This window comes from Cynocephalus volans, chromosome 1, assembly GCF_027409185.1.
Source record: "Cynocephalus volans isolate mCynVol1 chromosome 1, mCynVol1.pri, whole genome shotgun sequence".
NCBI classification, from domain to species: Eukaryota; Metazoa; Chordata; class Mammalia; order Dermoptera; family Cynocephalidae; genus Cynocephalus; species Cynocephalus volans.
Genome location: NC_084460.1, coordinates 11,631,660 through 11,645,988, shown reverse-complemented (window position 1 = coordinate 11,645,988; position 14,329 = coordinate 11,631,660). Strand labels below are relative to the sequence as shown.

Here is a 14,329-nt window from a genome sequence, read left to right as displayed (position 1 = left end):
CACATGCCTACTGACACCTGCAACCAGTCCTGAGGCTGGGGGCTGAGGACCTTGGCCACAACCCCCAGACATGCACAACCACCACAGTGACAACCACTGAGCTGCCATAGGAAGCACCCTGGCTCTCCTGAGCCATGGCAGTGGGGGGTCTGTAACCAGCCAAGCAATGACTACCAAGCTGCTGCAGTAAGTGCCCCAGGCTCTCCTGAGTTGGGGCGGTGGGGGTCCGAGGGCCTCAGCCATGCCCCCTCGACTTCTGCAACCAGCCCAGTGACAACCACCAAGCCGCAGCAAGAAGGGCCCCAGGTTCCCAAGCTGGGGTGGTGGGGGGTGAGGGCTTTTGTCACACCCCCCTGATATCTGCACCCAGCCCAGCAATGACCAAGCCACCACTGGAAGCCCCCTGGTCTCCCTTGTGGGAATGAGGGGGGTGCCACAAGCCTCAATCCCACCCCTCCTCCTTCCTACTTCTTCCATTCCATTTCCTTCCCCTTTCCCCTCTCCCCCTCCCTCCCACCTTTTCTACAACAACATCATAGAATGTAAAAAAAACCAATATTAATTAAAAAAAAAATTACCCATCCCCAATTACCCAGATGAAGGTAGGAGGGCTGCCCAAAGGGAGCTGACCTACCACTTGACAATGAATTCTCTTCCACCAGTGTATCCCACCAGCACTGCCTTTCCGTAACACCCTCCCCACCCCAGACCTTCAATCCAAAGTGCAGCAAGGGGAAGGGGGCAGGAGGCCAAATCCCAGGAGCACTGGTTATACCTGGTGGGTGCAGCCATTTCTGTGTAATGGGCAGGACACCTCAGCAGGAGTGCTCAGCATAGCCACTGTGAAATCACACAGCCCGCTCCAAATGCCACCTTTGCCACTGCCTAGCTGTGTGGCCAGGCAAGTTACTTAACTTCTCAGGACTCAGTTTACCCATCTGTAACATGAGAATAATAATCATCCCACCTTATAGGGCTATTGTGATGACTAAAAGCACCAATAGACACGGTGGCAGTGTTAAGAGGCCAAGTGTTTGTAAGATGAAGCCTTCCTTAAATTCCATGGGGAAACGATGATACAGGAGACAGAACTCTGACCCTTCCCCTCCCTCTCTGGTGACCCCCATACCCTTCCAACAAACAAAACCCATCAGATAAACCACATGAAACTTGAATCTTTAGGGTAGGAAGGGAGGCAGAACTAATGCTATTCCTGGTTTGGCAAATTCAGTGGAGGTCTCTTCCTGCTGACTGAGACCTGCAAGTAGCTGCTCCACTCTCCTTCCAGGCTGCCCGCCGGGCCCTCATCACTTTCACTCCCAGTCGACAGCAGGAGAAGACAGCAAAGCAAAGAAACTTTCTCTTTGCTGCCAACTATCAACCCTGTGCTCTGCTCCCTGGTCCAATCCCCCTTTCACAGACTCAGGGGGATGAGATGTGGGGGAATGACACATGGCATTTCCATTCTGTGCCCATCTCAGCCTCTTCTTGCTGTCCTCTCTTCTCAATCCTGTTTGATTTTTCTTGTAAGTTATAAACCATGCCAATGTTTCCTTTCCACCATCTCTATTATGCTGTTAATTCCCTTGGTGAAGTATTTGCATTTTACGTGGTGCTGCAGGTTGCAGAGATGGCCACAGTTCTCCACCCTCCCTGTGTCCCTGACATTTGCAATGTGGCTTAGCAGCTCCTGCCATCAAGGGCTGGAGACTGTTTCTCATCTCTTGCATCTGGACTGGCTTGTGACTTGCTTTGGCCAACAGAATGTGGCAGATGTCAGGCTGTGTCATGTTCAAATCAAAGCCTCACTCTTGAGGCTTCAAGCTTTGCATGCTCACTCTCTTGGAGCCTTGCTTCTGTGGGGACAAGCTCACACTAGCCTGCTGGAGGGTGAGAGACATGTGGAACCAAGGCGAGCCATCCCAGGTGAGGCCATACTGCATGCATGAGGCAGCCCGGTTAGCCCAGTCAGACCAGCTGAGCCTGGCCCCAATCGCCAGCTGCAGAATCATGAACTAAATAAGTGGCTGTTATTTTAAGCTACTAAGTTTTGAGGTGGTCTGTTAAGCAGGAAAAGTTAACTGATAGACTAGGCAATAAAAAAAAAATGCACTTAAAGAATTAAACTTACCTAACATTCTGCATGCATTTATCAATCCTTCATAACTAAAAAAAAAAAAAAAAAATCCTTATATTCTGGTCCTGCCACCACCTCCATTATTTTAGGAGCCCTACAGCTCCTAAGTGTAGGGTCAAATATTAGAAGTTCTGGACAATGTAAAGATTGTTGTTCACAGCTCCCAAGTAGCTGCAGTGACATGCACACACACACATAGGTACAAGCTAAAAAACACAAGCACCACATTCCTATGAGCAAAGCCTGACCGAAAGGAATGCAGACGTTACACAGTTCAGATTTCGACACTCACACAATGTCAGTTCTCCAGTGTTGTGTGCTTCCCTCCTGAAAATATTTCCCACTTGCATAACAACCGAATGAAATACAGTGTCTCAGAGCCCTCTGGCAGTTCCTGTTATTGTTTAGTTAACGGTTGCATTTTATCCAAGTTATTTATTTATAAAAGCCAAACACAAAGATGTTTTATCTAACAGGAAAGACACAGGGAGAAATCTCTGGCCTCAAAAGACAAGCCTTCAACACCATAAGACATCAGTATTCATACCTGGAACCAAGCACTACCCTACTCTATCATCATCATCATTACCACCACAGAGAAAATCCACATTTAACACGCTTGGTATTTATTTAACATGCACTCATAAATTGTCTACCACAGGTCACAGTCTGTCCTAGAAAAAATGAGGTGAGGAATATGAGATCAGACCAATCCCTGACCTTCACAAAGTCAAACAACAGATAGAAACATTGATTACACACTCACACTGTGATTATTATTTTACACCATGAGCAGATGCCACAGGATCTATGCTCATGGAGGGAAGGAAGACAGACAGCTTCCCAAGAGAACTCTGCGTTTAAGCCAGGACTGGAGGCATTTAGCCAGGGTTGAAATTGAGGAAACCATCACAACATATCGTGCAAAGCTAGTTCTCTAAAATTTTGCTCTCTTGTCCTCTTACTCCAAAAGGGTAAGCAGTTGAGTGGGAGGGCCAGCTAAGGCCCCAGCTCCCAGCCCAGGAAGAACATTTAGTTGGGGCAGTGGTGAATTTCACAAGCTTGAAATCAGGCCACTCTGGATTTAAATCCCAGCAACATATTCACTAGTTGCGTGGCCTTTGGGTGAGTCACTTCACCTCACTAGACCTCGGTTTCCTTACTTATAAATAAGTATAATGATATCTACCTTAAACGACAGTGCTGTGGGTTTCAATGGGACAGCTCAAAACAACGACAATGTTTATTTTGCTCCTGAATATGTTATAGGGCAGGGCTCAGCAGAAACGGTTCATCAGGGCCACCTGTCTCTGCTCCACTTGGCATCAGCAGGGGCAGCTTAAAGGCTGGGGGCTGGAGCCGGCCCTCTGAAGTCTAACTCCATGTCACTGGGGCTGCAGCTGGAATGCCACATGTGGCCTGGGCCTCCTCACAACACAGCTCCTGGGTCTCAAGAGAATGAGGGACCCAGGCAGAAGCCACATCACCTTTGTTGGTGTGGGCTTTGAAGTCACTCAGCATCACTTCTGCTACTTCCTCTTTGTCAAGGCAGTCACTAAGTCCTGCCTCACTTCAAGGGGAGGAAAGGAGACCTCCCCACCTGATGGGAGAGTAGTGACATTGCTGCAGCCATTTTCTGGAAAATATAACCTGCCACAGTGACCTACACTGATCCCTTTGATGCTAATTTCCTTTCAGTGTGATTTATAATTATATGAAGAAAACAGATGAGAAGTGGGGAGAGCAGGAAAGGTAGTGGGAAATGTGTGAGGAAGGGGGAAAGAGGAGTAAATAGTTTCTGTTGGTAAAGGCTGGTCCTCCCTCAGGAACCCACCAAGCTCCTTGTGCTCCCTGGTGGCACTGTCTCTAAGAGGGGTGGCTGGGGACAGCAGTGCCCACTTCATGGTGTTGTGAGAATTACATGAATTAAACCATTAAAGTCCTTAAAGGCAGGACTGGCCCCTGGTCAGTGCTCCATAAACCATGAATATCAGTGGCTATGCTTTTTGCTCTCGGGACACCTAGGCCTCCTGATCTCAGTGTGGCCCCGCCACCTCTGCTTCCTGAATGGAATCCCCCAGACACCGGGAACAGGAAACCGCCTCCCTGACGCTCTGCCAGAGGAGTGTCACATCCACAGCAACATCCCCATCACACTGACAAGCTTGGACATGAAAATGCAGCAGGGGTCACGGTGCAGGCTCACGACCACCTGGTCACCTACCTCTCGCCACCGGCATGGTCCTCTGCACTCCAGATCAGCCCTGCCTCCCCAGCATGGGGAAGGGCGCACATTCAGTCTCTTCTGGCAGAAGTTCACAAGTCCAGATCTCTCGTCTCCATCTGAAACACACAGAATCGACCATTTAGGGTTTTGTATGAATTTTCAAAAGACCAGGAGCAGCCACACAGAGGACCTGCCTCCTAGCCCCACTCTGGGACAATACATTGATAAGGGAGAACACGATGATGGCTTCTACCATCGAACACGATGATGGCTTCTACCGCTGATGCCCATATTTAAAAAACTCCAAATGGTCTTTCACTTAAAAAAAAAGGGTGGGGGGACTAGTCAACAACCATTCTGTCTTCTCTATCAATTAAGTGACAATTCACTTTTCCCTTACCCCTTCCATCACATCAGCTCCTACAAAAGAGTCCTGAAAGTTCCAGTCTAGAATTCTAGAGATGGGACTAAACTGAATGTGAAATTCCCATATCGTCCCTATTTCATTGTAACTGTTTGTATCAATACCCTAGCCTTCAAATTATCTAAGCACACGAATGCAGTCCTCTTGCTTGCAAACAAAGCAAGCAAAATACAAATCTTACATCAAAGCTCCAGTTCCCTTTGACCATCACCACTAACACCTGTATCTGCTCCAAAGGTGCACACTGTTACACTCTGCATTACGTCCTTACAGATGGTTTCTGTGCATTCTATTCAATCACACTCACGCGCATATGTGTTTCTTTTCTACATAAGTGTGTGTCATGTGTTCCATTCTCCTTGCTTGTTCCATTTTCAGGATCTCATCAAACTCCCTACATCAGTATAAGAATATTGTCTCATTCCTTTTCCCAGTGCTTTCATAATATGTCATAGCCTCCTCTTCTCCCTCGGGCTAACTGGCCCCTGACTTCTCCGCCAGCACCTCCCCTGGAACATGTCCCTTCCTTCATGCCTAGATCCACGTTAGGTTCTGGCCTGGAATACCCCCCTTGTCCTTCTCTTCTTAAGCAGAAGATTTGGCTCTCAGGCTTGGATGCAACATATTTGGGCTCAAGTCCCAGCTGAATCTCTCAGGCAAACTACTTAACTTGGTTTCTTATGTATAAAATGGAGTGATTGTTATTACAATGTTTGTTCTAAAAGGTTTGTTATTAAAGGGTTTGTTATTAAAGGGTTGTTCTAAAGATCAACTAAAATAATCCATGGAAAGCACCGGCCCATTGCGGGTTCCTTAGTAAATGCTCAAAAATGTCACCTGCCACTATCACCAACACCAGTTGTCATCATCATCATCACCAACTTTTTCATTCCTAATTTGAATCCCACTTTCCTTCTTCATGTAGATTTTCTTCTGAACTCCTACTTCATACACAGACAGGATAAAATTTAAGCTCTATTTACATCACTTTAGAATATCTTCTAATCTTTACCAACTGATCGATATGAAAGTTAGATTTAATTTCTGTCCCATTGTATTTTCAATGTATCAGGGTGAGCTGCTACAAACCACAAAGAGCAAAGGCAGCCAGCGAGCACAGTAAGGTTACCCTTTAAGGGACAAAAATTCTAGTGCTTGTTCCTATGCATTTTTTATATTACGGTATAAATAAATATATACAAATAAAATAACTAGTTATAAAAGCCCTATGTTCTTGCTGTATACAGTTACAAAACAAAGCACAATTATAAATTGTATAAGAACAAGAACGCAAACTGATACAATTAAAACTAGATTTAATGCAACGGATGATGCTGTCTTGCTGAACCTAGTCATTCTTCCCAACATGAATGTGGTGGAGTTACATCTTCTGTGAGGGGAGGGTTCATGTAAAAGAATAAATCAAGAATTACCCTTAAAGCTAATTTGCTGTGTGGAAAAGCCCACAGTGGTAAGAGGCTCCTATGAACTGAGACCAACTAGAAAAACAGCAGACTCCAGTGCCCCATGCCATGCTGATTCTGGGACATCACTCACTGAGTGGAATGGCAGATGGAATTACTCACACAATTCAAATCATTCCAATACTTCTTTGACTCTCTGTCTCTCAAGTCTCCTACCACATTTCTCTATACGAACTACTGTGGAGCTTTCATTCACTCACCCCCACCAGACTGCATTTGTCTTTCACTTGGGGCAAAAACTTTACCTATGTCATAAGCCTCCTCTGCCCCTTCCTCATACCCTGCAACAATCCCAATTAATGGGATAACTTAACCCCAAAGGCAGGCACTGAAATTACTTGGCAGGTCTTGATCACCAGGCTCAACTGTTCAGGGGCTCTCAACCCTGGCTGCACACCCGAGAAGCTTCAAGCAAGCTCCAAGCCAGGTTACATCCAAAACCAATTACAGCAGAACCTCTGGGGGTGGGACCCATGCAGCCCGATTTTTAAAGCTCTTGGGTGATTCCAATGTGTAGTGAAGATTAAGGACAGTGATCTATTGATTAACGGCTTTCAAACTCAGTTGACTTCCATCCATAGTAATAAATACATTTTACATCATGGTCTGTACCCGTACACATATGGACAAAATAAAAACAAACATTTTATAAAACAATACTTAAATCCTACTTCCAGACATACACTCGGATGTTCTCCATTCTCTTCACTTTTATTTTTTAAAATGTTGGCTGTGCCCAACTTCACCCACTAATGGGTCAAAATCCAGTAGGGAGTCATGACCCATAGTGTGAAAAGCGCTGCTCTAGATAACCCAGAATATAATTTGATTAATTCTTAAATATTATACTCGAAAGAAAAACATATTTCAAAATTTCTAAAGAGAACATGTGACTCCCCGAGTAAGTCCATACCTATAGATGTCCATTTTGAAAGCCTTTATCATCTGCCAAATCCTTCATTTCATAACACAGGAGATGTCGAACTCAGACACACATTCCCTCTTGTATGCACACGTGCCTGTGTTTGTGATGCTTTGCCACTGTTATTTCATATGTACATTTTCATGCAGTATTTCATCTATTTGAAAAAAACCTTAAATCATTACATTGCGGATCCTTAAACTTAGAAGTCTTAGAGCTTAATGATGCTGTTGGTGTGTGTTGTTTAGGGGAGCTGGTCTTCATTTTTCCTTTGCCCATAGAGCACGGTGCCTTGCACAGTACGGAGTACGAAGTAGGTATCTCCATTAATACTTGTTAGTTGAGTTTTAGCATTTTGGCATATATCTCCAATTTGGATTTAACAAAATAACACTCTAGGGAGGCTGATAAAAAGCACATGTAGCCCTTATAGAGAAAGAAGAGAGTTAGCATCACTAGTAGTATCTCGACAGTTACCATGCTGATTTCAGCCTAGAACCCCTTCTTACAGCACCATATAGTTTTAGGTCCCTGATGTCCTTACCATATGGGCAAAATAGAGAGAATTAAATGTTGCTGACAATATCCAATTTTCTTTAACGTTGTGGCAGTAGCATCCACAAGTGTTTATTTATTTATTTATTTATTTATTTTAGTTTTACATTCTAAGATGTTGTTGTAGAGTAGCTGGGGGGAGGGGAGAGGGGACAGGGAGTGGGATATGGTGGAAAGAGCAGAAAGGGGGGGCATGGTCAAGGCCTGTGGCACGCCCCTCATTCTGGCTTGGGAACCCAGGGCACTTCCGGTGATAGCTCCGTGGCTGTCACTAGGCTGGTTGCAGACATTGGGGGGTGTGGCTGAGGCCCTCAGCCCTCCCCCAATCCTAGCTTGGGGCCCCTGGGGACTTCCAGTCCTTCTAGGTTTTATAGTTAGGCCTTTACTGGTTAATATTAGAACTTTTTCTCTGATCTGTGGGTTTTTTGTTTTTTCTTTCAGTTCTTTATTGGATTATTCACTATTCTCACCACTTAAACTCTGCACTGGAACTAATTTGTTGTCCTTTACTTACTTCTAAAACGGGGGAACTTCCTGTGGGGGCCAGCACTTGAGCCCCGTGGTTGAGATAAATTGCTGCTTTGCTGCTGATTCCCCGGGGAAGACTTTTTGTGCTGCTCAGGTTTTAATTGTTGACCTGTATGTACTTCCGGATCTTGTGAGGTTGGGTACACCTGAGTTGTGTGTAAACTCTGGTCTGGGCCTGAGACTTTTCAGCAAACCACACTCCATGCAGTTCAATATTCCTTACAAGTCTACACACAGTGGTCCTACACTGGTTGGGGGTCAGATCAGCTGTCCATGCTGTGCCCCAGTGTTCCCCCAGTGGGCCCGTCTCCCCCATCGCCTGTGCTGCAAACACTTCCCATGGGATGGGCCATGTGCTGGTCCCTTGTGATGACTCACTGACCTCTGAGTGGCTCCTTCTTTTCAGTTATCTGTGGCTCCTTAGTCCTATGTGGGTCCACAGGAACCCTGTTAGTGGTCCTGCTGGCCTGGGGGCCACCAAGGCCCTCATCTCCCCTCTTCTCCCCTTGGATGGCCTCCAAGCAACTCCATCTGAAGGGTACAGTTGTGAATTTTGCCAGTCCCTGCTCCATGTGCTCACCAGGGCCACACTTGAAATGGCCAGGGCTTGAAATGGTGGGAACAGTCTTTTCTTCCTCTCATCATGGCTTCTCCCACCTTCATGAACTCTGTAGGCCTCTCCTCCTCTTCCCCTGAGCTCTAGAGGCCCCAGCCTGGCTGTCGTTGCTTTTTAATAGTTGTACATTGGTCGATTGTGGGAGAGAGTGATGCTGGGGACCATCTATTCTGCTCCCTTGATCCAAATCCCACAAGTGTTTAAAACAAAGTTTTTTGAGGACCCGAGGGGGAAAAAACCCACCAGTCAAAATGCTATTAGTCAATATCCAAAGGGTTTTTGACATTGCCAAACAAATAGCCAAATCCATACAATCTAGAAGAATAGATATTAAACAAGATTTATGCTGAATATCTACGACATGTGTTATAAAATCTTATATACAGAAACTTAAAACACTAGCCACTTAAAAACTGTGCTTTTCTATAAAAAATATAACTGTGCATGGAAAAGACAGCCTGCCTGAGGCTTCCGTGTGAGTCAGGGCTACGCAGCTGGAACAACATGGGAAGCTGTGCCGGGCTTCCTGTGCGAGTGTCCCAGCACGGGCACATGCAGCATCTCCTCAGCAAAGGGCATCCGTTTAAACTGGTTATTGAACTCTAACAGGGTTATGTTCCTAAGAGAAATGCAGATTCATTTCAAACTTAACATTGGTTTCTCAACAAACTAGAATTTCTCTAAGGACTACTGAAATGTTTCTAACCTTGAAAATTTTAAATTATCTTAAGTTTTAATTTCTCTATGGAGGAAAGCCAAATTTATGGGGGGGGATTGTCTCTATCACAGCTATTCATTAATTAAACAAATGTTGATTATGCATCTATTAGGTGCAACACACACTGCGGAAAATACTCTCACAATCCTCTTCAGAAGCCCCTAAAATGTTTATAAGTTTTTACCACTCAAGGTAAAAGTGGGTTGAAGATACCAACTAGGTTTTTCTTTTTTTTCTTTTTTCTTTTTTTTGTCTTTTTCGTGACCGGCACTCAGCCAGTGAGTGCACCGGCCATTCCTATATAGGATCCGAACCCGCGGCAGGAGCGTCGCTGCGCTCCCAGCACTGCACTCTCCAGAGTGCGCCCCGGGCTCGGCCCCAACTAGGTTTTTCTTAATCCAGGAGTAGTTAGTTATTCTGGAAACTAAAGTACTTGCTTATTTTTTCACACATTTTCATAAAGTCATCTGAAAAGTTCCTAAGCCCATTGTCCACCATCACTGAGCATCATAAAACATTTTAGAATGTTTGCATATGCAGGCAACTGAGTGCCATTTTGAAATGCTGCTGTTGGGAGAGTTCAGCTCTAATTAAAACCCTTCTTCTGCATTCTGTACACATTGACTATGGATGCACTACTCTCTGGATTGCCAATTTTGGTCCTGCGTATGTTATTTCCCCTGATCTTCTCTTGAAAGAGGTAAAATTGGTTAGATTCATTCCATCTTCATGTATCCATGCTTCAGAGATTCAGTGACCAATTTGCCTGACTTCTGTTAGGTACCAAGTACTGCCATGTCATCTTCATGAGGGGACCACATCCCCGGCGCTGGCTCAGTCCAAGAAATCATTCACTCAGCTATGAGCTTTCTCCTCCATTTCAATTCCCTGTAGCTCCTTTCCCAGCAATGCCTTCCTTAGTAGCCACCATGAGGAACCCAAATCCATGCTTGTCCAGTCTTTTCCACAGCTTTTCCTACAAAACTCTGGATTCCCAATCTTAGGAAGAATTAAAACATGGTTCCATAATCCTAATACATTGGGAAATGTGAAGTTACACAAAGTAAAACAGGCTTCTTTGCTGCAAGATTCCTAGAGCATCTATGCTAATATAATCTAAAGGTATGCCCTGGAGTATTTTTTTTCCCTTTGTTTTCTCTCCCCTCCCCATTTTTCCCCCTATTTTCTTTAAATTAATTGTATTTGAGAAAGGCATTGCCATCTACTTCTCGGGTCTCTCGGGGAGAGTAGAGACAGAAAGAGTAACATTCAAAGAAAACTATGCTGCTATGATCAGAGTTAAGGCCCTCTGTGGATGGGTGGTCCAACAATGTGACTACAAAAAACTTAAAATTACCTATGTGGCTCACATTATACTTTAATTGGACAGCGCTGCTCTATAGAATAGTCCCCAAAGCCTTACTGGTCACCAATACCCCTTGACCAGGCTGGTGTATTTGCTATATTCTGACCTCCCCCCATATACACAAACACATACACACACACAACATACACACAATGCTCTATTCTGAACACACACACACACACACACACACACACACACAAAATGGCTATTCAGCCTAAAACACCTTACCCTCTGCTGCCATCTCCTGTTGTCATCCTGCCCATCCTTAAGATTCATCTCAAAGCACAACAGGCAGGGGCTGGCATTTATTAAGATGCGAGCATGTGCCAGGCACCATGCTGAGTACTTTCCTCCCTGAAGTCCTCAGAGCAGCCTGCAAAGCGGGGAGCATTACATTCTCAAGTGGAGGAAGTGAGGTGCCTGCTTAATACAATGAGCTGGTCAGTGGCAAAGCCCGGATTCGTCTCTGCTCTGTCAGTCATCACTGTCCTCACTTTCAACCCCTATGGTGGCTCTTGCCACCGCTGCCCAGGTCTGCTCTAAGCTCCCAACTGCATGTACCCCTTACTCTCTGAGCCCTCACTGCCCTCGGCTTGTAGAGCTCTCTCACAGTACATATTACTTCCACGTAATAATATCTGAGGTGAGGGCCATCTCCTGTCCTGGTGGATCACCTTTTACTCTGGTATGTTTTCTCTCGAAGATCAAGCTAAGAATCTTGCTGACCTTAAACAATCTAAACCTTAGCACTGAAACTCCCAAATTAGATTCTTTGACTCTTTCTTAAATATGTACGATTAAATTAAATAAAATCCACAATATTGTTTTTGAGTCATTTTCTCAAATAAATAATTCACTCTTTTGGAAACCTCTTCAGGGTCTATTTTATGGACCTCAAAATAACTAGTACTTCTAGGCATGCATGTGATCACTTTTCAACTAATTCTATTTTGCCAGTTAGAGAAATGGGACGAGTAATTTGCTTGCTTATCCAATCGAACAAGCACTTGCTGATTCTGCTCCAGGTCTAAGCTGGACACTGCAGGCACACACGTGAGGTGCTGTTTTTAGATGGGTGCCCTCTGAAAGGGAGGTAGAGGATGGGTGTCGTTTTGGCCGGGGGAGGTGGGGAAAGGCATTTAGTGTAGACAGAACCACTTGGCCAAAAGCAGATGTGCTAAGGTACAAGCATGAGAATCCTGGTTGGCTCTGGGGGAACTGGGGATTAGCGTGGAAAAAGAAGCCGGGTAAGGGACTGGACTAAGGGAAGGGTTTCCATTTTACAATGCAAACCTATGGGGGCCATTGACGATCCTGATTAGGGATGGGGTGCTGGAGGTGGGAGGACCACTTAGGGTGGTAATGAAGACCTGAACTAGGGAACTATGAGCTTGAACTAGGAAAAAAAAGTGGCAGACGTGACAGCCATTGTGGGAGGAGGCTGCATCCAATTGTGCCAGACATGAGCAAGAACAGTCACGTACGGCCACACAGAGAGCAAGGAAGTCAGGACGAGCAGCTAGTGTGGGCAGGGGGATGGGATGGTTACGATATTTTTATATAAGTTGAGAATAACTTGAAAAGTCCGACATTGGTTGAAAAATTGACAGGAATAAATGAATAATTCTGTATCAGGATAAAAAGTGCCCTCTCCCCAAACAAAAATAGAGAATGAAGAATGGTGTAACAGCTCTCCCCAACCCCTATTAATAAGGCTAGTGGCCAAGGTGCCTGGGTGGGAAGCAGGCAACTCACCTGCTGGCCTGGGTAAGACTGGGGGAGTTGCTAGTGTCAGCGGGTGTATGATTATTTCATTCTTGGGTCGGGTGAGTCTGAGGTTCTGGGGGGATCCAGATTAAGAAATTCAACAGGCAGATGAGAAATTACCAGAGACAAATGGAGAACTCTATATCCAGAAAACATGTCTACAATGAGAGGGGTAATGATCTGTAGAGGCCAGACCGCCCTGAAGCCTTCTGTTTAATTCTGGGTGCCTCATTCTGATAGGAAGATGATAAAATTAGGGTCTATCCAGAAGTGGACAGAAATGAAATATGTGACCATGCTTAAGAAAAAAATGTTTGAAGGGGCCTCGAATGATTGACCTGCAGAAAAGAAAAAGCAGGAGGGCTCCCTCTGTTTTGTGTGAGAGAAATTAAATTGGATCAGTACCATGTAAGAGGCAGACCTAGAACAAAAGAGGAAAACTGGAGAAGGCACATTACAACTCGAGGCAAGGGATGTCTGGGTGGTGCTCTGGGACGGGCGACTTCCTCCTCATTAAAGATATTACAGAGGGGACCGAAGAATATGATGGGGGACTAGACAACAGTTAGATGTCCCTGCCAGCCCAATGACCCCATGAGAGGAGGTCAATGGGAGCAACAGATATGAGGTTAAAAGCCACCTACAGAGAGCAGACAGGTGAGGCCACAAGCGGGTAAGATGCTCAAGATATAGATAGGAGCAAGAGAAAATAAGTGAACTGCAGAAGCAATCTTGTATTAAATGAGAAAAGCTCGTGGAGATAGAGAAGTCATAAAGGAACTGGAAGAAAATTAAAAGAGTGCCACGGAGCAAAAGACAAGGGAAGAGAAATTTTATCAAAGTGTGACTGGCGTACAGCGATGTGCAAAAGTCTTAAGTGAACGGTACTGTTTAAAAAAGTCTCTGCACACTGCAAGGTCATGAAGATATTCTCTCACATTTTCTTCTACAAGGTTGATTGCTTTAGTTTTAACCTGTAAGTCTACGATCCATCATGAAATAATTTTTGTGTATGGCACAGAAATCAAGTTTCATTTTTTGATTATACATATCCAACTGACCTAAGACCCTCTGGGGAAAAGACTCTCCGTTCCCCACTTAACCATAGTGTAGCCTGTGCAGATGACGGCACACCTGGAAGGTCAATCTCTGCACTTTCCCTTCTGTTCCATTGATATGTCTATTGTTGCTCCAATGCCACAGTCTTAATTCTGCAGCTTTATAGCAAGTCTTGTTACTGGGTGATGGAAGACCTCCAGATTTTTTGTTGTTCTTAAGTATTGCCTTGGATACTGTGATTACTTTTCATTTTGATCTAACTTTTGAAATCGACTTGTCAGTTTACACAGGAGAAAACTCTGCTGGAACTTTAATTGGAATTTTAATGTATCCGAAGATCATTTTGGGGAGAACTGACATCTTTCAAATATTAAGTATCCTAGTCCATAAACGTGGTATACCTTTATGTTTATTAAGGTCTTCTATAATTCCTCTCAATGTTTTGTAGTCTTCAGTGTGGTGTTCTTGCTCATCTGTTAAATTTATTCTTATGTGTTTTATGTTTTAGGTGGCACGGTAAATCATG

General features: G+C 44.7%; 1 protein-coding gene across 1 annotated transcript in view; it reads right to left on the bottom strand.

The window, feature by feature from the left end:
• RIN2 (Ras and Rab interactor 2) overlaps nt 1-4,465 on the bottom strand; it is a 161,422-nt gene extending 156,957 nt beyond the window's left edge. Inside the window, exon 1 of the mRNA XM_063101459.1 lies at nt 4,362-4,465. The gene's annotated coding sequence lies outside the window, so the exon portion shown is untranslated. The remainder of the gene's footprint in view (nt 1-4,361) is intronic.
• Nucleotides 4,466-14,329: the final 9,864 nt, after the last annotated feature.